Source organism: Anomaloglossus baeobatrachus, chromosome 1 (assembly GCF_048569485.1).
Source record: "Anomaloglossus baeobatrachus isolate aAnoBae1 chromosome 1, aAnoBae1.hap1, whole genome shotgun sequence".
In the NCBI taxonomy this organism is placed as follows: domain Eukaryota; kingdom Metazoa; phylum Chordata; class Amphibia; order Anura; family Aromobatidae; genus Anomaloglossus; species Anomaloglossus baeobatrachus.
The window spans coordinates 817,528,756-817,551,641 of record NC_134353.1 but is presented as its reverse complement, the minus strand read 5'-3'; the positions used below and the strand labels follow the sequence as shown (position 1 = coordinate 817,551,641).

The window sequence follows — 22,886 nt, the reverse complement described above, 5'->3', positions numbered from 1 at the left end:
CTGGGGCTGTGACTGGACTGGGGGGGGGGGGTTGGTTTGGGGCTGTGACTGGGGGGGGGTTGGTTTGGGGCTGTGACTGGAGGGGGGGGTTGGTTTGGGGCTGTGACTGGAGGGGGGGGTTGGTTTGGGGCTGTGACTGGGGGGGGGTTGGTCTGGGGCTGTGACTGGGGGGGGGGGGGGTCTGGGGCTGTGACTGGGGGGGGGGGGGTCTGGGGCTGTGACTGGGGGGGGGGGGGGTCTGGGGCTGTGACTGGGGGGGGGGGGTCTGGGGCTGTGACTGGGGGGGGGGGGGTCTGGGGCTGTGACTGGGGGGGGGGGGTCTGGGGCTGTGACGGGGGGGGGGGGGGTCTGGGGCTGTGACTGGGGGGGGGGGGTCTGGGGCTGTGACGGGGGGGGGGGGGTCTGGGGCTGTGACTGGGGGGGGGGGGGGTCTGGGGCTGTGACTGGGGGGGGGGGGGGTCTGGGGCTGTGACTGGGGGGGGGGGGGGGTCTGGGGCTGTGACTGGACTGGGGGGGGGGTTGGTTTGGGGCTGTGACTGGGGGGGGGGTTGGTCTGGGGCTGTGACTGGGGGGGGGGGGGGTCTGGGGCTGTGACTGGGGGGGGGGGGGGTCTGGGGCTGTGACTGGGGGGGGGGGGGGGTCTGGGGCTGTGACTGGACTGGGGGGGGGGTTGGTTTGGGGCTGTGACTGGGGGGGGGGTTGGTCTGGGGCTGTGACTGGGGGGGGGGGGGGGGGTCTGGGGCTGTGACTGGGGGGGGGGGTCTGGGGCTGTGACTGGGGGGGGGGGGGGGTCTGGGGCTGTGACTGGGGGGGGGGGTCTGGGGCTGTGACTGGGGGGGGGGGGGTCTGGGGCTGTGACTGGGGGGGGTCTGGGGCTGTGACTGGACTGGGGGGGGGGTTGGTTTGGGGCTGTGACTGGGGGGGGGGGTTGGTCTGGGGCTGTGACTGGGGGGGGGGGTTGGTCTGGGGCTGTGACTGGGGGGGGGGGGTTGGTCTGGGGCTGTGACTGGGGGGGGGTTGGTCTGGGGCTGTGACTGGGGGGGGGGGGGGGTCTGGGGCTGTGACTGGGGGGGGGGGTCTGGGGCTGTGACTGGGGGGGGGGGGGTCTGGGGCTGTGACTGGACTGGGGGGGGGGTTGGTTTGGGGCTGTGACTGGACTGGGGGGGGGTTGGTTTGGGGCTGTGACTGGGGGGGGGGTTGGTTTGGGGCTGTGACTGGGGGGGGGGGGTTTGGTTTGGGGCTGTGACTGGGGGGGGGGGGTTGGTTTGGGGCTGTGACTGGGGGGGGGGGGGTTGGTTTGGGGCTGTGACTGGGGGGGGGGGGTTGGTTTGGGGCTGTGACTGGGGGGGGGGGGGGGTTGGTTTGGGGCTGTGACTGGGGGGGGGGGGGGTTGGTTTGGGGCTGTGACTGGGGGGGGGGGGGGGTTGGTTTGGGGCTGTGACTGGGGGGGGGGGGGGGTTGGTTTGGGGCTGTGACTGGGGGGGGGGGGGGTTGGTTTGGGGCTGTGACTGGGGGGGTTGGTTGGTTTGGGGCTGTGACTGGGGGGGGGGGGTTGGTTTGGGGCTGTGACTGGGGGGGGGGGGTTGGTTTGGGGCTGTGACTGGGGGGGGGGGGGGTTGGTTTGGGGCTGTGACTGGGGGGGGGGGTTGGTTTGGGGCTGTGACTGGGGGGGGGGGTTGGTTTGGGGCTGTGACTGGGGGGGGGGGTTGGTTTGGGGCTGTGACTGGGGGGGGGGGTTGGTTTGGGGCTGTGACTGGGGGGGGGGGTTGGTTTGGGGCTGTGACTGGGGGGGGGGGTTGGTTTGGGGCTGTGACGGGGGGGGGGTTGGTTTGGGGCTGTGACTGGGGGGGGGGGGGGTCTCAGGGGAGGATCTGTGGGGCTGGAGATCTAGGGGGATCTGTGAGACTGGGGATCTGCCTGCCCTGCCCAGTCCTGGGCTGTTTGTGTTGTTACTTTGCTGCCTGTGGTGGAGCTGGAGACCTGCTGCTTCCTCCTCTGCCATCTGCAGCCTAAACTGTGGAGCAGCTGAAGGTCACTCAGAGCAGCTACACAGGGAAATGCCCACAGGGGAAGCCATGAGCTCTGCCCAGTCCTGTGCCAGTGACTGATGGGCGGCAGGGCTGTCAGCTGCCAGTCACTATAAACTATTGTTTACTATTATCCTTCTGCAAAACAAATGGCACAATGTGTCCATACCAGAAAAGCAGCCCTGTATGTGCCCAGGAAGGGAAGGCACTGCTGCTGGCCTTACACAGGACTGCTGGCCTTACACAGGACTGCTGGAGACCGTTCGTCCTCTCGTGTGTCTTCTTTCCGCTGTGTAACCCACAATTGCTGGTGACTGTGGGTAGAATCCCAGTATTTCCTTCCTTATCGTGGAGAGCGGTATATATATATATATATATATATATATATATATATATATATATATCTCTATCTCACTTGGGCTCGGTATCTGGCTGCTTTGCTTGATATAATGCTTTTTGGCAGAGGCTCACATAGACATCTGCCCAGTCAGGGTTAGGGAACTGCTTAGTTTGCAAGGGAACAGCAGTGACAACCGGCGCTCTGGTTGTCATAGAAACATTGGTGGATTGAATTTGGGGCCTAAGAACTATGAAGGATGTTACTTTTAAAAAGTTTTAACCCTGATGGAGGCCGAAGTGAGATGTTAGAGGTGTGCGCAGGGTGTCGAGGATGAAGGAGCTAACTTTATATTCCCTACCATCCATTTTATCAGGTCTCTCCACATATTTCCCCAATCCTAAATCAGATCCCACTGTGTGTATTTTGAAATGATGGGGACACGGGCCTTTGAGAGCATCAAAGAGAATCTGTCACCAGGTTTTTCTACCCAACCTGAGAGTAGCATAATGTAGAGACAGAGACCCTGATTCCAGCGATGTGTCACTTACTGGGCTGTTTGCTGTCATTTTGATATAGTGCAGATAAAACATTGAATTTATCTCGCAGTTTTACACAGCTCATGACTACCTGGCAGCACGCCAAGTAGTCCTGTAATGATAATCTACTGCTGATTAACCCTAGAATGCCAACCATAGAAATCTACCATTGAAAACAAGTAACCTAGCAGGCCTGCGAGGCCCCATGTATGCGTTCTAGGGTTAACCAGGGATTTTATCAAAACTGCACTAAGCAGCGCCGTTTGTGATACATCACTGGAATCAGGATCTCTGCCCCTACATTATGCAGCTCTCAAACTCTGTGTCAAAAACCTGGTAATAGATACCCTTTATTGCCATGGGTTAGATCTGCACTGCATTATCACCTCAAGAGCAGTAGATTAGTTAAATCTGACCCAGAGATCCACAAAGCTTGAAGATGTCCATATACATTAGATGCAAGTTGGCCAAATCTGCTGGCAGGATCGTTGACCGCCTAATGGGTATGGGGCCTTAGCTCATGGCCTTACTCAAGCAGCCGCGATCTGATGTGTATGACCAGCTTTACTCTACTGGAACATCATCAGCGCTCGTACGCAGATTTGTTGCCGTCTGTGAGTGCCCTGGTCCATGGAGCAGAGTCCGTACTGCAGAATCACCTCCATTTAAATAGATGAGTTCTTAATAAAGAAACAGGGGGGTATCAACCTCTGGGCCCTCCACTGATCCAGAAACTGAAGGGGACACAGCCCTGCTCCCCATTAAACTATGTCTCTACACTTGAACAGGGACACAATGCCCTGCACATCGGGTGGATGAGATTCTGCTGTTGACGGTTAGGATCAATAGGGCTATCAGAGGTCAGGATGGCATATATTAGTGGTATATTATCATCATACAGATCTGCCATGTGTGTACAGAATAATGACTCCACGACTATTGTAAGGAACGTGTACTGTACGGACGGATCTGTCCTGGTTTAGATGCTGCTGTAGGAGCTTTTAGAGGGAATCTGTTACCAGGTGTTTGCCACCTAATCTGAGAGCAGCATAACGTACGGGCAGAGATCCTGATTCCAGCGATGTGTCACTTACTGCGCTGTTTAGTATAGTTTTGATAATTTACTACTGATTAATCAGTGATTTTTATCATTACAGGACTACTTGTCGTGCTGCCAAGTAGTCCAGCATATTCATGAGCTCTGTATAACTGCTAGATCTGCAGCAAAAAAACATTGATTTTATCAAAATGACATCAACCAGCTCAGTAAGGCTACGTTCACACTTCCGGTTTTTGCATTAGTCACAATCCGTTTTGTGACTGATGGTAGAGATGCGCGCAGTTTGTAGTAAAACTGATGTAACGGATCCGTCGCATGTTTTGGGGGGGTTTAGAGAGAGATTACACATCTGAGCATGCTCGGTTGCTAAAAGGCGGATCCGTCGCCCATAGACTTCCATTATAACACACAATGGACTCCGACGCATCTGTCGCTGTCAGTTTTTTTTTTCGCCGCACAGAAAAAACGTTTCATTCTGGGTTGCTTCCGCCCAACAGTCAGGCAATCCACGACTGATTCATCACAAAACGGGTGCAAGGCAGGGCCATCAGTCGCAATCCGTCATTAATACAAGTCTATGGGAAAAAAACTGAATCCTGCAAAATATTTGGCAGGATTCAGTTTTTTCACAAAGTGACGGATTGTGGCTGAGGGAAAAAGACAGAAGTGTGAAAGCAGATTAAAGCGGGCTTTACACGCTACGATATATCTAACGAGATGTCGGCGGGGTCACGTCGTAAGTGACGCACATCCGGCATTGTTAGTGATATCGTAGCACGTGACAGCTATGAACGAGCAGAAATACTCACCTTCTCGTTCATCGCTGACACGTCGCTCATTTTCTAAAAATAGCACGTCCTATTGTTGTTCATCGTACCCGTGGCAGCACACATCACTCCATGTGACACCCCGGGAATGATTAACACCGCTTACCTGCGTCCCGCCGGCAATGAGGAAGGAAGGAGGTGGGCGGGATGTTGCGTCCCGCTCATCTCCGCTTCTATTGGGCGGCCGCTGTGTGACGCCGATCGTCCCTCCCCCTTCAGGAAGTGGATGTTCGCCGCCCACAGAGAGGTCGTTCGGGAGGTAAGTGCGTGTGACAGGGGCTACAGCATTGTGTGACACGGGCAAGAAATTGCCCATGCCGCACAAACGATGGGGGCGGGTGCGATCGCACGATACATTGTAACGTGTAAAACAGCCTTTAGTGACAAATGATTGGAATCAGGGTCTCTGTCTCTACATTATGCTGCTCTCAGATGGGGGAGCAAAATCCTGGTCACAGATTCCTTTTTAGGCCAACACAGAACCATGTGTATAGTGTCTGGATTCCCAGTGCTTCATACTATGCAGCTGTGGACACTGTGGATAGATTAATAGTAATCCATAACTATACTTACATCTGATCTGGAAAAATGAAAACTGTTATGTGCGACCAGGAGGGTTTTTCTTTTCAGCAGCTTTGTAGACCTCGGATTTGAGTTGCGTTGTTGGGTAAATCTCAGGTGTACAGTCTGCCCTATGGACTTCTGTTTCCCATGGAGCCGGATCATGGCTGCACCACTTATGGGGGACGCTTTCTATGTGTTCAGTATAAAACATGACATTATTTTTCCAATAGTAAGCGGCCCACGGCTGGATGTATATAATATATAGAATAGTAATGATAACATTGTAGTAATAGCTTGTTATCCTGTACGGGTGAGCCCAGGGTCACTGTTATGCCTCCATCACGTCTGCATATAGCGGCTGCATGAAGAGCTCCTCGTTACTCTTGGGCATTCTTCGGTTATTAGCTACTTGTCCTGGAATTACCCTGGCAAACATACATGAGCTTAGGGTATAAATACATCAGAATTTGTTGTGGCTCCGCTGCTGCAGTGTTCGTAGGTTATACACGGATCTACAGTTCTGCGTCATGTTTGGGCATATATTTCATGTGTTTTTTATTGTATTCTATTCATTGTTACTTTCTTTGGAGTTTTTCATATCCTAGGTAGGAGCCTTTGGGAAGAACACTATAAAAAAAGCCAGTGGTTTTGTTTTTATGGCTGTCGCTCTTATCACACTGGCAGGTGAGGAGAACATCGGAGGTTGTCCCGCTACTTTCGGGTATATCGGGTAGCTGGTGATCAGTTGTGTTTTGGAAGCGGTGGTTGGCTCTAAGCCCTTGTTCACACAGATCGATCATCACGTGCTTTAGATTTTATTGTGAAGGTTGATTTTGCAAAATTAGGGCTAATCGCCAAAAACCATGGCATAGTTTAGTGACTTTTGTGATTGCGTAAAAAAAAAAGACTGGAAGGATCTGGGCAACAATGTCTAGGACCAAATTGTGATAGATAAGTAAGGCTAGGTTCACATTTCCGTTGTTTTGCATCAGTCACTTGCGTTACTTGACGCTTGTGACTGATGCGTTGTACAACGGGTGACAAGAATTGGAATTCATTGTCACAAGAAAGTGGATTCAGTTGTAAAACAAGTGATTGTTCACAATAGCCGGCCGCCGGGAGATCAGCTGATCGCTCACAGAAGCCGGCCGCCAGGAGATCAGCTGATCGCTCACAGAAGGCAGCCGGCCGCCGGGAGATCAGCTGATCGCTCACAGAAGGCAGCCGGGCGATCAGCTGATCGTTTGGCCGCCGGGAGAGAGCATGCGCAGCGAAATCAAAAGGATTCCGCTGCTCAAAAAACGCTACGTGGTGCTTTCCTTCCACCCGACGGTCAGTTGTTCCACGACTGATCATTCGGGCGGCGGATGCAACGCAACATCATCAGTCACAATCCGCCACTCATACAAGTCTATGGGATACAACGGAATCCGCCAAACGAATAGCGTTGTTTATCAGAGCGGCAGATTGTGACTGATCAGAAACAACGGAAATGTGGACCTAGCCTAAGTCAGAGCATCTTTAAATGGCAGGTGCTGTCAGTATGCTGGACTTAAAGGAAACCAACCACAAGGATTTTCATATTTGAATTAAAACCAGTGCTATATTGGCGATAGGATGCTGAATGTAAGCATAGCTTTTGTTCTGATACTGGATGTTTATTTCAGAAATATGTGCAAGTAAAGTTCCAACAATGCCCTGCTGTTTGATTGACAGATGCTATAGGGACGGGAATATGTGGGTCGGGTTTTGCTGCCTATTCCTGCCCGTCTGCCTGCCTGCCTTTCCTTCCCCTTTCGCCCCCATAGACGTTATTTCCGGCATGTGTGCAGTATCATTTGTAAGTATTGCAGAAATCTCTTCACTATATTCCCCTCCTGTTGCACCTGTCAATCAAATAGCAGCGCATTGCTGGAACTTTACTTGCACATATTTCAGAAATAAAATATTCAATCTCAGAACAAAAGCTATGCTTACATTCAGCATCCAATGCCAGTATAGCACGGGATTTATTTTATATATGAAAATCCTGTTGGTTTGTTCTCTTTGAAGGGAATGTGTCAGCAGAAAATGACCTATTCTTAAAGGAGTTGTCTGACATAACCTCCAAAATTTGTAATAATGTCCCCTTGGGCTCCTCTTGTAGTAAAGCTCTGTCCTGTAGAATTGCCCCCTAGTCTGCCAGTCTTCACACATGCAAAAAAAGCAAACACCAATCCTCTTCACATCTCTTCGTTCCCTCAATGCCCTGTGTCCTGCCTCTTGCGCCGCAGCCCCCTCCTTGCTGATCGCGGCCTGTGCAGTCAGCGCTGTATAGCAGATGACTGATCTCCAGGCACTGTGCATGGACACCTCTGTATGCCGCTGTACCGCCCGCACTCTGCTGCAGCCGAGCCGCTCGGATCCGGGCTTGTCGGTGGGTGGCTCAAGCGCCTCCGGACCCGGGGTCACGTCGCTCTGAAAGGATGCTGGCGCTACGTAGGGGGTTGGTAGGTAGGTTTGAGTTAAGTTCGTGACACCACCCACGGGCTGTGGTGAATCTAGACACCACCGCTGCTGTTTACTAGGCCACCGGGGACGGTGTTGCACAGCCAGGTGTTGACCCCTCCGTGGGTAGGGGGTGATGTTCCCGGGGCCCGGTAGTGAGGGTGTGGGCGGATTGGTGTGGTGCGGGGCGGTGCGCGGCCCGAAGGCACAGTTGTACTCACTCTGACATATACACCAGAGTCTCTGGTAAACCAAAAAGATGGTGGTCAGTGCCCGCAGCCGGCTGCGTCTGGTACCCCACCCGGTTTGGTGGTCCCCGCCTTTCTCCTGCACCTTTTGTTTTGTAGCTGTGGACTGCCTGCGCTTCAGAGCCCGATTGCCCTCAGACGCTGGCCCGTGGGATCTCTCTGCCTAAGCGGTGGCTTTCTATCCCCCTCGTTGGGCTGTTGTCTTCAGTCGGGACTTGGTTGGGAAAGGACCTAAGGTCCAGACCTCAATCAGTGAATTAACTTAGGTAGATCCGGGACCTCGTTTCAGGGTCTGAGTAGCCCCCTGTGTGCTCTGGTTTTCAGTTGGTTCCCCGGTTCGGTACCGGTGGGCCACTACCCTGTCCCGGTCCCTTACGGTTCCACCAGGCCGTCTTCCCGGCTCCTGCAGGCGGCGACCACCATCTGCCTCTTGGCCAAAGGGTGTCCAGGCTACGACCCAGACCCCTGTCAGATGTTTGCTCCTCTCTCTTTCACCTCTTAAAATCATCTGCCTCTGTCTTTCCCGCCTCAGGCTATCCGAACTCCTTGGTGGGCGTGGCCAACTGCCTGGCTCCGCCCCTGGTGTGAACGTCAAGACCCGAGAGGGGTGACCAAAGTGTTGTGGTTTGCTGCTGTTACCTTTTTAGGGGGACGGGTGTTTGTGCAAGGGCCTGTCTGTGACTACCTGGCTAGTCCAGGGCGTCACACAGCTTCTTCAGTGATCTGCTGCCTGTGATTGGCTGGCGGCTGAACATCGCTGTATACAGAGGCTCTGCAGAGCGCCCTGGCATCTGATATACAGCGCTGACTGCACGGGCTCCCAGCACAGGCCGCGTTCAGCAAGGGGGGTCATTTGCCTGCGCGCTGCCAGCATCATGGGGGCTGCATGCAGTGTACAGGCAGCGAGACCCCTGCACTATGGGATGTGTGGAAGGGTGCAGGGAAGAGGGGCGGGGATGCTACGCACTGTACCTGCCCAGCAGGGATGGTGCATGGCATCGACTGTGCTGCCCGTCGACTAGGCGAGCATAAGCTTCTACACTTGTCGTCATGACATCACAGGAAGCAGCAAAATCACGGCAGGAGCGGTCACATGACCACTCTCACCCGGGGGGATGGGCTGACAGCAGGACAGGTAAGTAGTCACTTTCTACTTACCTACCCCAATAGTGTAATAACAAGAAAGTCAAAATAAGCCGGATAACCCCTTAAAGGCTGAGTTGACATGTAGAGTAATCATCTGTTAGACTGGATCCAGTGGCTATCTGTTGACAAAAAAGTTCTGTAAACAACTTTTTTGCCCATTTTGAAAAAATTGATCTTTGCAGGATCTGGTCTTTTTTTAACATAGGAGTCGATGGGGGAGGTGGTAGAATGGTAGTGGAAGCAGTGTGGGGGAGGTGGTAGCTTGGTAGTGGAAGCGGTGTGGGGGAGGTGGTAGCTTGGTGGGGGATGAGACAGCGTGGGGGAGGTGGTAGCTTGGTGGGGGATGAGACAGCGTGGGGGAGGTGGTAGCTTGGTGAGGGAGGAGGCAGCGTGGGGCAGGAGGCAGCGTGGGGGAGGTGGTAGCTTGGTGGGGGAGGAGGCAGCGTGGGGGAGGTGGTAGCTTGGTGGGGGAGGAGGCAGCGTGGGGGAGGTGGTAGCTTTGTGGGGGATGAGACAGCGTGGGGGAGGTGGTAGCTTGGTGGGGGATGAGACAGCGTGGGGGAGGTGGTAGCTTGGTGAGGGAGGAGGCAGCGTGGGGCAGGAGGCAGCGTGGGGGAGGTGGTAGCTTGGTGGGGGAGGAGGCAGCGTGGGGGAGGTGGTAGCTTGGTGGGGGAGGAGGCAGCGTGGGGGAGGTGGTAGCTTGGTGGGGGAGGTGGTAGCTTGGTAGTGGAAGCAGTGTGGGGGAGGTGGTAGCTTGGTAGTGGAAGCAGCGCGGGGGAGGTGGTAGCTTGGTGGGGGAGGAGGCAGTGTGGGGGAGGTGGTAGCTTGGTAGTGGAAGCGGTGTGGGGGAGGTGGTAGCTTGGTGGGGGATGATACAGCGTGGGGGAGGTGGTAGCTTGGTGGACGAGGATTCAGCGTGCGGGGAGGTGGTAGCTTGGTGGGGGAGGTGGTAGCTTGGTGGGCGAGGTGGTAGCTTGGTAGTGGAAGCAGTGTGGGGGAGGTGGTAGCTTGGTGGGGGAGGAGGCAGTGTGGGGGAGGTGGTAGCTTGGTAGTGGAAGCAGTGTGGGGGAGATGGAAGCAGTGTGGGGGAGGTGGTAGCTTGGTGGGGGAGGAGGCAGCTTGGTAGTGGAAGCAGTGTGGGGGAGGTGGTAGCTTGGTGGGGGAGGAGGCAGCTTGGTAGTGGAAGCAGTGTGGGGGAGGTGGTAGCTTGGTGGGGGAGGAGGCAGCTTGGTAGTGGAAGCAGTGTGGGGGAGGTGGTAGCTTGGTGGGGGAGGAGGCAGCTTGGTAGTGGAAGCAGTGTGGGGGAGGTGGTAGCTTGGTGGGGGAGGAGGCAGCTTGGTAGTGGAAGCAGTGTGGGGGAGGTGGTAGCTTGGTGGGGGAGGAGGCAGCTTGGTAGTGGAAGCAGTGTGGGGGAGGTGGTAGCTTGGTGGGGGAGGAGGCAGCTTGGTAGTGGAAGCAGTGTGGGGGAGGTGGTAGCTTGGTGGGGGAGGAGGCAGCTTGGTAGTGGAAGCAGTGTGGGGGAGGTGGTAGCTTGGTGGGGGAGGAGGCAGTGTGGGGGAGGCGGTGTGTTATGTGCAGTATTTTGTTGACTATCCTTGGCTCCTGGCATCACATGGATGTTACTGTGGCACATATCTACACTGCTGCAGATCCCGTTCGCCTCTTATGGCTGCTGTCTTCCCTGATAGTCCGGGCTCTTTCGGACAGGTAATGGTCCCTGTCACGCTGTATAAAAGTTTCATGGGATGGTTAAAGGAGCTTGGAAAAGCGTTCTAAGTGCTGAGGTTACACTTCCCCGATCATAATGTGATGGAGCGTCTGTGGGGTGTGCTGGAGTAATGCAGGAAGCAGGGGGTGTGCTGGAGTAATGCAGGAAGCAGGGGGTGTGCTGGAGTAATGCAGGAAGCAGGGGATGTGCTGGAGTAATGCAGGAAGCAGGGGATGTGCTGGAGTAATGCAGGAAGCAGGGGATGTGCTGGAGTAATGCAGGAAGCAGGGGATGTGCTGGAGTAATGCAGGAAGCAGGGGATGTGCTGGAGTAATGCAGGAAGCAGGGGATGTGCTGGAGTAATGCAGGAAGCAGGGGATGTGCTGGAGTAATGCAGGAAGCAGGGGATGTGCTGGAGTAATGCAGGGGATGTGCTGGAGTAATGCAGGAAGCAGGGGATGTGCTGGAGTAATGCAGGAAGCAGGGGATGTGCTGGAGTAATGCAGGAAGCAGGGGATGTGCTGGAGTAATGCAGGAAGCAGGGGATGTGCTGGAGTAATGCAGGAAGCAGGGGATGTGCTGGAGTAATGCAGGAAGCAGGGGATGTGCTGGAGTAATGCAGGAAGCAGGGGGTGTGCTGGAGTAATGCAGGAAGCAGGGGGTGTGCTGGAGTAATGCAGGAAGCAGGGGATGTGCTGGAGTAATGCAGGAAGCAGGGGATGTGCTGGAGTAATGCAGGAAGCAGGGGATGTGCTGGAGTAATGCAGGAAGCAGGGGGTGTGCTGGAGTAATGCAGGAAGCAGGGGGTGTGCTGGAGTAATGCAGGAAGCAGGGGGTGTGCTGGAGTAATGCAGGAAGCAGGGGATGTGCTGGAGTAATGCAGGAAGCAGGGGGTGTGCTGGAGTAATGCAGGAAGCAGGGGGTGTGCTGGAGTAATGCAGGAAGCAGGGGATGTGCTGGAGTAATGCAGGAAGCAGGGGGTGTGCTGGAGTAATGCAGGAAGCAGGGGGTGTGCTGGAGTAATGCAGGAAGCAGGGGGTGTGCTGGAGTAATGCAGGAAGCAGGGGATGTGCTGGAGTAATGCAGGAAGCAGGGGGTGTGCTGGAGTAATGCAGGAAGCAGGGGGTGTGCTGGAGTAATGCAGGAAGCAGGGGGTGTGCTGGAGTAATGCAGGAAGCAGGGGGTGTGCTGGAGTAATGCAGGAAGCAGGGGGTGTGCTGGAGTAATGCAGGAAGCAGGGGATGTGCTGGAGTAATGCAGGAAGCAGGGGGTGTGCTGGAGTAATGCAGGAAGCAGGGGGTGTGCTGGAGTAATGCAGGAAGCAGGGGATGTGCTGGAGTAATGCAGGAAGCAGGGGGTGTGCTGGAGTAATGCAGGAAGCAGGGGATGTGCTGGAGTAATGCAGGAAGCAGGGTTTTGCTGCTGATTTCTCATAGTGCTTTTTAGAAGTAGCTTTTTTTTTTTTATTGCCAAGAAAGCAGGTTTTGGCTGCTGGAAATAACAGCAAAAATGCAACATGTGAACATAGCTTTATAGTTGCTTTGAGCCCCGGCTATGCTGGGCACATAAATGATTCCTTAATGTAGTGTATGTACCCGGCAATACCGACACAATCAGACGCCCAGAGGAACAGCACGCGGCCATGACAATGAACAGTTTTTGGGCAATTCCCCTTGTAGAAGTAAATGGCCCTGTGGTTTAATATCTTACTGTCATAGCTATTATGTTTCCAGGAAAGTCCATCAGCCGTGACTCAGCCCTGGCATCCTAGTGCTAAAAACCGCAAGTGAGACTCCTTACTGCGCCCTCCATTATATACACACCGCGCGCCTCTTATATTGGTGCAGAATAAGAGTCCCATCCCGTTCATACGTCCTCAATGTCCAAGATTGGAATAACCTATTTATATTAAGGCACGCTCATACAAAAGAGGAACACGTTTAACTCTGAAACTATGCGGTGTATCAGAGAAAAATATTGTTAAAGCCACCAGAATCCGAGCTGCGCAGGAGACCAGTCTGGCGGATTGTTCCCTGGGTGCTGATCGTGCATTGGGCAGCATGAACAAGCCATCAGGTTCCCTTTTAAATGTATCTTCCTCATATTTAGAATTACTGGAGTTTTTGAGCATTTGTTGAGAGACTACAGTGGTGACATCACGAATACAGCACAGCTGCAGCCAATCACTGGGCTCAGCTTGCCATATAAATAATTATGACAGCTGAGTCCAGTGATTGGCTGCAGTCACATGTTGTAGTCAAGATGTCACATACCGTAGTTCCGATGTCACCGCTGCAGTCACGTGCTGTAGTTGTGGTGTGTTCGCTGCAGTCGTGTTGTAGTTGTGGTGTCTCTGCTGCAGTCACGTGCTGTAGCCATGATGTCACATGCTGTAGTTGTGGTGTCTCCGCTGCAGTCACGTGCTGTAGCCATGATGTCACATACTGTAGTTGTGGTGTCTCTGCTGCAGTCACGTGCTGTAGCCATGATGTCACATGCTGTAGTCGTGGTGTCTCTGCTGCAGTCACGTGCTGTAGCCATGATGTCACATGCTGTAGTCGTGGTGTCTCTGCTGCAGTCACATGCTGTAGTTGTGGTGTCGCCATGATGTCACATGCTGTAGTTGTGGTGTCGCCATGATGTCACATGCTGTAGTTGTGGTGTCTCTGCTGCAGTCACGTGCTGTAGCCATGATGTCACATGCTGTAGTTGTGGTGTCTCTGCTGCAGTCACGTGCTGTAGCCATGATGTCACATGCTGTAGTTGTGTTGTAGCCATGATGTCACATGCTGTAGTCATGATGTCACCACTGTGGTCATGTCAGCAAAGATTGGAGTTAACAGGCCCAGGCTGTTGTATAGTAGGTTACTAAGAGTCCCATGCATGCTGGTGACATTTACAGTCACTGTGAAAGGGGAACTCTGGACTTTTTCAGACGCTTTTGTTACTCATTTTCTGATGTCATTTTAGAGCCTGATCAAGAAAAAAGTTATACTGTTTTTAGCCGTATGAAAGCGGTGAGAGGAGTTCCTTCTTTTTACAGTTGTGAAAGTAGTTGAGTAAATACAATTACAGTAACTTATAACCATGTACATGCCCCACACTTTTTATATATATATATATATATATATATATATATATATATATATATTATAATAAAAACAAGTGCTGCTATTGACTTTTGTATCTTTTTTTTATTTAAAGGGAACCCGTCACTAGGTTTTGACGTTCTAACCCAAAACTAGCACCTTAAGCTGCGCCTATGTTACATCCCATAAAGGTGGATCTTGTGCCCTGACTCCCCCTGCACACCCCACAATTGAAAATAAAAAAAAAAATACACATTTGGTATTGCCATGTTCAGAAATGCCCGATCTATCAAAATTTTAAATAAATTAAACTGATTCTTAAAGGGCATTGCGAGAAAAAAATCAAAGCACCAGAATTTTTCGCTTTTTTTGGTCACCACAGCATAGCGATAACAGGCAATCAAATCAAAACATCGTATCTACCTATGCATGGTATAGTTAACCACTTATCGACCAAGGATATACTGGTACATTCCTGGTCGCCTCCCTGCGGTTACTCCAAACTCTGGAGAAGAACCCATGGTAATCCCTAAACCCATGGTAATCCCTACACATCTCTGATGATCTGATTAGCAGATATGTGCAGGTAACGGGCGCAGGTGGATCGGAGATCCACCCCTGTCTATTAACCGCTTAAATCACGCTGTCAAACACTGCATAATTTAAAGGGCTGCAGCAGAGATAACGCTGTTCCCCGCCACTATTGGCGGCCCAGTGACGTAATGACGGGGTGCCATGGTGTTGACATAGTAACGCGGGGTCAACTGATTAATAATAATCATAATAATAATAATAAAAAAGTTTATTGATATAGCGCCAACCTATTCCGCAGCGCTTTACAATCCGGTGGGGGTTGTATAGACAAGTACAAAACAGAATGACACATAATTCAACAGCTACAGTAGGAATGAGGACCTTGCTCGAAAGCTTACAATCTATGGGGAAGAAGGGGGACACAAAAGGTGAAGCACACTTGTAGATCTGGCTGGCTATTGTTATGCTAGTTAATTAGTTACATAAAAAGATGACTGATCTGGTCTTTTGACAGTAACCTTTTGGGTGCCCTTACGTGCTATTGGTTGGATGTGAGGACAGAAATAGGAGAGAGAAGGTTATGAGTATCATTTAGAAGGTGGGACGGGGGACAGTTAGGTTAGTAAGTTATTATGATAAGCTTGTCTGAAGAGATGTGTTTTTAATGTACGCTTAAAAACTTGGGGGCTGGATATTAGTCGCATTCTTTGGGGTAGTGCATTCCAGAAAACTGGCGCGGCACGAGAAAAGTCTTGGAGACGGAGGTGTGAGGTTCGTATTATGGAGGATGTTAGTCTAAGATCATTTGCGGAACGAAGGGGGCGGGTAGGATGATACAGAGATGAGGGATGAGATATATGGTGGTGCAGAGCTGTGGAGAGCTTTGTGGGTGAGGGATAGGAGTTTGTATTGTATTCTGTAGCTGATAGGTAGCCAGTGTAGTGACTGGCACAAGGTGGAGGCATCGGTGAAGTGGCTGGACAGGAATATGACCCTGGCAGCTGCATTCAAGATGGATTGGAGAGGGGAGAGTTTGGTCCCAGGGAGACCAATCAATAAAGAGTTGCAGTAATCTACGCGGGAATGAATAAGAGCGACAGTAATAGTTTTTGCAGTTTCCAAAGTAAGAAATGGTCGGATTCTGGAGATGTTTTTGAGATATAGGTGACATGTGCGATTACCCCTGACTCTGCGATGACTCACTTGCTGTGGGAGCCGACAGAGTGCCGCCACTCACAGGAGATGAGCATTTCTGCACAAGCGATTGGACACTGTAGTCATAAAGTCCCCTAGGGGGACTAGTAAACTCAATATAAAAATATTAAGAAATAAAAAAAGCTTAAAAGTTCAAATCACCCCTCCTTTTTCCCATTGAAAAGAAACCAATTAAAAATATACACATATTTGGTATCGCCGAGTTCAGAAATGTCCAATGTATCAAAATATGAAATCAGTTCATCTCATCGGTACATGGTGTAGTGAGAAAAAAGTAGTAAATGCCAAAAATAAGGGTTTTTTTCGTCTCCGCAACATTTCATTAAAAAGCAATAACAAGCAATCAAAACATCGCATCTACAAAAAAGGAAATAATTAAAAATGCCAACTCAAGATCCAAAAAATAAAGTCACTGAGCTCCTGAAAATTAAAAACAATACGGCGACGTTTTGTTTTTTTTTTATCAAAAACCTCAGAATTTTTTTTTCCCACTTAGATAAAAGTAATAGTATACGTTTTGTATCTACAACTCGCACCAACGTGAGGCATCATACCGACACAACAATAAAAAAATAAGCATTGTGCAATTTGTCTTTTTTCACTCTTTCTCCACATTTGGATTTTTTTTTCCCCCGAGTACAATATGAGGCAGAATGAAGTACAATAAATAAGACTCCCCAAAAAACTTGTGGAATTGCATTTTTTTTTTTTTGCAAGTTCACTGCACTTGGATTTTTTTTTTCTTTTTTCCAATACACTATGGCAGAAAGAATGGTTTCATTCAAAAGTGCAACTCGTCCCACAAAAAACAAGCTCTCGTATGACTATATTAGTAGAAGAATAAAAAAGTTATGGCTCTTGCAAGATGGGGAGGAAAAAGTGAATATTGCCGAGTGATGAAGGGGTTAAACAGACCCTTGCTTCTATAGAGTTAATTTTGAAAATGATCAAATACGCAAAACATAAATGGAAAATTTGTGCTGAGCTGACCGTGGTCGCATTGCTGCTTGGCCTAGAGTCAGGTCGGGCGAGCTCACATGAGCGTTATGTTGCCGTAGGGCCGGATCCGGTACAAATGCGTTTCAGCTCAATTCACCTCCAATGGAATCGCGGCGGGATGCGGTCACATGCACCCCATGTTACCACGATTCCATAGGAGGTGAATGGAGCTGAAACGCATTTGTACTGGATCCGGCCCTACGGCAACATACCGCTCATGTGAGCGCAGCCTTACTTGAAGCGTGTGTTTCTTGTGACTATGGGACATTTGTGATGCCAGCAATCGTTACAAAATAAGACCGTGGCCTCACAAATCGCTGCTCCATCCACTTCAAGTTTATCTTCCACTTCAAATAAAATGTGGTTTCATAAAACATTTTGTAGTTGCAATTAATAGTGATAGAAACAGGGTCTAGTATTTGAAGGAGACGTTTATCACCATCAAAACTGAGGCTATTAAATAAATGCCGGAATTTTTATTGGCCCCAAAATCAACTAATGCATGACAACCCCTTCAGAACAAAACTCAGCCCTCTGGATCTTACAGCTTTGGATGTATTTGCGCTAGAAGTGCAGAACTTCCTTGGAAACACACGAGCTGAAAACTAGGCTGAGCTAGTAGACCACCGGCTCAAAGCATATGAATGACTTGGCTGCCGAATGTCTGTGACAAGGCATTACTTACATTCCCATCTTGACTTTTTTCCAACCCAAATGGGACACTTAAGTGATGAACATGTAAAATAGCTTTATGGAACCTCTCTCCAATAGATAACATATCAACTCTGCTGGGATGATGGGGGATTAATGCCGCGTCACACTAAGCAACATCGCTAGCAACATCGCTGCTGAGGCACGACTTTAGTGATGTAGCAGCGATGTTGCTGTGTGTGACATCCAGCAACAACCTGGCCCCTGCTGTGAGGTCGCTGGTTGTTGCTGAGTGTCCTGGACCATTTTTTAGTTGTTGCTCTCCCGCTGTGAAGCACACATCGCTGTGTGTGACAGCGACAGAGCAACAACTGAATATGCAGGGAACAGGGAGTCGGCACTGGCAGTGTGAGAGCGGCGGACGCTGGTAACGAAGGTAAATATCGGGTAACCAAGGTAAGGGCTTCTTGGTTACCCGATGTTTACATTGGTTACCAGCGTCCGCAGAAGCCGGCTCCTGCTGCCTGCACACATAGCAGAGTACACATCGGGTAATTAACCCGATGTGTACTGTGGCTAGGTGTGTAGGGAGCCAGCGCTAAGCGGTGTACGCTGGTAACCAAGGTAAATATCGGGTTGGTTACCCGATATTTACCTTAGTTACCAAGCGCAGCATCGCTTCAACGTGGCGCTGGGGGCTGGTCACTGGTTGCTGGTGAGATCTGCCTGTGTGACAGCTCACCAGCATCCCGTGTAGCGACGCTCCAGCGATCCCTGCCAGGTCAGGTTGCTGGTGGGATCGCTGGAGCGTTGCTTAGTGTGACATCTCACCAGCGATATCTATCAGGTTGTATCGTTGTTGGCATCGCTGGTAAGTTTTTTAGTGTGACTGGGCCTTTACTGTGGATTTCTTGCAGTGGGCAAATATGACTGCTCAAGTGCAAGAGCAGATGTCGAAGCCTCAAGTAAAGTGGGCTTTACACGCTACGAGATCGCTACAGCGATCTCGTTGGGGTCACGGATTTTATGATGCACATCCGGCCGCTGTAGCGATCTCGTTGTGTGTGACTCCTAGGAGAGATTTTGGATCGTTACAAAAACATCCAAAATCGCTACTCGGTGACATTGGGGTCACTTTTCAAATATCGCTGCTGCAGCGTGTACGATGTAGTTCGTCGCTCCTGCGGCAGCACACATCGCTCCGCCGCAGGACCGAGGAACCTCACCTTACCTGCCGCCACCCACAATGCGGAAGGAATGAGGTGGGCGGGATGTTACGTCCCGCTCATCTCCGCCCCTCCGCATTGATTGGGCGGCCGCTTTGTGACGTCGCTGTGACGCCGCACGGACCGCCCCCTTAGGAAGGAGGCGGTTCGCCGGTCACAGCGACGTCTAAGAGCAGGTAAGTATGTGTGACGGGTCCGAGCGATGTAGTGCGCCACGGGCAGCGATTTGCCCGTGTCACACAACCGATGGGGGCGGGTACCCACACTAGCGATATCGGTACCGATATCGCAGCGTGTAAAGTGGCCTTAAGACTTTTAGACTGGGATACGAGACAAGGTGTAGGATATTCCCGAGGCTGCAGTTGTCCGTTAACTTACGGTTCGGCCATCCCTACAAGGACTCATAAGCAGAAACTGTTGCAGTGGTCACAGACATATATGAAGAATCATTTTAAAACAGTCTTTACTGATGACTGCTGTGCAACTCTAAATGGTCCAGATAGATGGAGAAGTGGATAGTTGGTGGATGGCCACCATGTCCCAACAAGGCTTGGACATCAGAAAGGAGGTGGCGGAGTCATGGGTTAGACTGGAATCCAGGTGAGAGAGCTGGTAGACCCCATTAGGGTGCTGAAAGTATGTAAATGACATCTGCAAAGTATATAAAGTTTCTGACCACTAAAGTCCATGATACAAAAAGCAGAACTGTGCCATCCAGTGTAAAATCCTCTTCATGCATGACAATGCACCATCTCATGCTGCAAAGAATACTCTGAGTTATTGGCTGCGATTTGCATTAGGCCTGTTTCAGACGTCAGTGATTCTGGTACGTTTTGTACTTTTTTTTTTTTTATATACGTACCATAATCACAGACCTACACAGACCCATTATAATCAATGGGGCTGCTCACACATCAGTGATTTTTCACTGACCGTGTCTCCGTGCGGCGTACACGCATGTCCGTGATTGCCGCACGGAGACATGTCAGTTTTTTTTCTGGCATCACTGATGTCCCACGGACCACGCAGTGGTGTGATCTGTGAAACACGTGCCAGAAAAACACAGACATTTAAAATAATAAACATTTTATACTCACCTTTCCAGCGACGCTCTGTGCAGCCTGTGCTCTCTGCAGCTTCCTGGCTGGCTCATGCATATTCATGAATGCAATCAGAGCCGACCCGGAAGTAGCTGCAGAGAGCAGTGGCCGGATGCTACAGAGCTGGAGACGTCAGCACCATGGAGAGCAGGAATGGGACAGGTGAGCATACGTCCCTGTGCAATCACGGATAATGGATCACGTATCACGGATTGCACATGGACAACCCATGTGTGCCGTGAATCATGGAACACGGAGGGACATGTGCGTGTTTTACACATCAGTGAAGAACGTCTGTGTTTTTCTCTGACGTGTGAAACGGGCCTTAGAGGAGAGAAATCTATGATGTGGCCACCATCCTTCCCTGACCTCAACCCTATGGGAACGTTTGCATATCCTGAAGCAAAAGATCTATGGGAAACTCTGCCCACAGCCCAGTCACTCAGGGAGACTGGAGCCGGCCTCGGTGATGTCGGGTCAACTGGAAGTCGATGTGACATCACCAGATATCAGAGGTCACGGAGCACGGGGGTCAAGCGATGGGGATGAGTAGACCGCAATAGTGCCGCTCAGAGGCACAATCGACTACACAAGGTATTTAAGAAAAGCCTTCTCTATGAGCTTTACATCAATGTGGCCACTAATGCGGTGTAGTGGAATACCCCTTTAAATCTTAGGATCCAAACAATCGTTAAAATTCTCATAAAGCGGCCAACCTGTCTAACGTTCTCCTCTACTTGAACTGACATTGAAAAACCGCAAGTAACTTGTTGAACCTGCGAATGTCTCAGCTACAGGAGCGACTATTGCTGCCCAGTGGCATTCCTCAATAACTATTTATGTTGTTAGAACATGTGCCTAAGGTGTTTTGTGTGTGTAAAAGGTCTAGAGGTCATGTTTATTAGTTTGCCAAACTGGAAAAATCTGTGTATTCACCAGTAAGATTAAATTAAATTGTGGTTTTCTAACATATTCCTACAATCCACATCAACTGTATATATTGCAGAAGTTAGATAGCGGTGTTTGAGGCTACCGTGCACCCCCTTTTGAATGTCCCCACACTGTTGGATAAAATAAAAGGCATATTTACCACCCAGACAGGGCCACTTATCTGCTCTGAATGCTGCGTCCCCGGCGATCTCTCGTCGTCCGATCTGATGGAACTGTGAATGCTGCAGCCCATCAGTGGCCAATAATAATGATATATGTAGTCCTCACAGGCTAGTCTCTCAAGATGTCCGGGGAACACAGCGCTCAGAGCAGAGGAGCGCGCTGTTCTGGGAGGTAAGTGCTTTTAGCATTTTTATTGTCGGGTATGTTCACACAACGTCTTATTCAGGTGGATTATGCCTGGAACCGAACTGGAAAAAGTGCTAAAAAATGCTACAAACAGTGAGCAAAATGCACAGCTTTATAAAAACGACTTGCTGTGCACGTTCCATCTTTTGTCACTGATTTTATCAGCTTCAGAGTTTGAAAGCTGTGAAGCTGTTAGAAATAGGGGGTTCGTTCTTTTTCTGGTTTCCGCTTGGAAATTTTAAATTACAAAGCAAGACGTCGGCTGCAAAGAAAAACGTCAGGAAAACGCCAACAAAGACTCTTCAGGAAAAACACTGCTAGTGCTTCCTTCGGCCTCTGCGCCATGTATTGCCATCTCACCCCACACCCAGTTTTGAAAGTTTTGTTACCATAGACTTCAGACAAATGTCCATTTATTTACTACATATGTGTAAACGGAAAAGTGAACCAAGCCGAAAATCATTAATGTATTTTATTTTCTGGACTAATATTCTTAATATTGTGTTTTTCCAAAAGTAAGACAGTCTTATATTTTGTTTGCCCCCCCAAAAAAGCACTAGGGCTTATTTTTGGAGGAGGTCTTATTCCTGGAGAAACATGGTTGGGGGGTAACTTTACCGCCCAAAAAAAAGCAGACCCCCCCCCCCCCTTTCCCAGGATACTCATACTTACCAGACCCACACACACACACACATCCGGCCGCAGGGAATGATGGGAGGAAGTCACGTGTGTTCGCAGGGCCTGTTGCAGCAGGTCCTTGCGCTCCACCGCACTGCCTCTCAGGATTCTGCTGGCGAGAAGAGATCGGTGTCGCTGGATGTGGTATGTGTGCGATCCGATGTGTGTGTGATTTCATATTTATGTGTGTGAGATCGGATGTTTGTGAGTGCGATCGGATGTGTGCGGGTGTGAGATCGCTGCAGGTCCTCCCGCTCAGTGTCTGGTGAGTGTGATTGCGGGGTGCCTGCTTCTATAATGAAGTGTTTTGCAGTATCTGTAACTTTTTTTTTTTAGCTGCACGGACACTTCATAATTGAACCAGGACTCACGCTTATTTTCGGAAGAGGGCTTATATATATTTAAGCCTTGCGCCAAAAATGCTGAAAATCCCGGTAGTATACCCATTATTTTGTAAATAATGAATCTGTCACAGTATTCTTAAGGGGAATCTGTTTTTGCTATCTCACGTGAGAACAACCTAATATAGGCAAAGAGACCCTAAATCCAATGATGTATCACTTAGATTACTGGGTACAGCAATGCTGACCTAATCATAGCTTTTAGATTTAGCCATGTAGCAGAGTTGGGAAAGTTGCCACTGCCCACACCAGGATCTCAATAGAGATTGTAAATTGGCAATGAGCTGTCAATCAGCGCAGGGGGCGTGCTGGACGTCTGTGTACGAGACCATGTAGTCCAGCAATGATAATCACCACGTGATAAAGCCTTTAGTTTAAGCAAACAGCACACAGCCTGATAAGAGACACACAGTTGAGTTTTGTGTTTTAACCCTTGCAGCATGCTTTCCTTAGACTATATAACAACAATCTGCGGACAGATTCCCTTTAATATATTTTCTCTAGACAGGCTTTGCAAAAAAAAAAGAAAAAGAGTACAATGTAGATGTGACTCATCAGAAATTCTTCCTGCCTGGACTCTAAGACGTACCCATACAACTTGTACGGATCTTGTTGGGTCGGGGGCAGTGACGTGGGCCCCTGTATACACAATGTGAGTGGAGCCGGAGCATTTCTAATGCAGTAGTTTTACAGTACACACTTATTTTATCTGGCATCTGTGCAAGAGACTGAGATTCAGAGCATCAGATGT

The 22,886-nt window shown here is 50.4% G+C and overlaps 1 protein-coding gene across 1 annotated transcript in view; it reads left to right on the top strand.

The window, feature by feature from the left end:
- Positions 1 to 22,886, top strand: part of LNPEP (leucyl and cystinyl aminopeptidase) — a 125,746-nt gene that overhangs the window by 771 nt on the left and 102,089 nt on the right. The gene's annotated exons all lie outside the window — the stretch shown is intronic.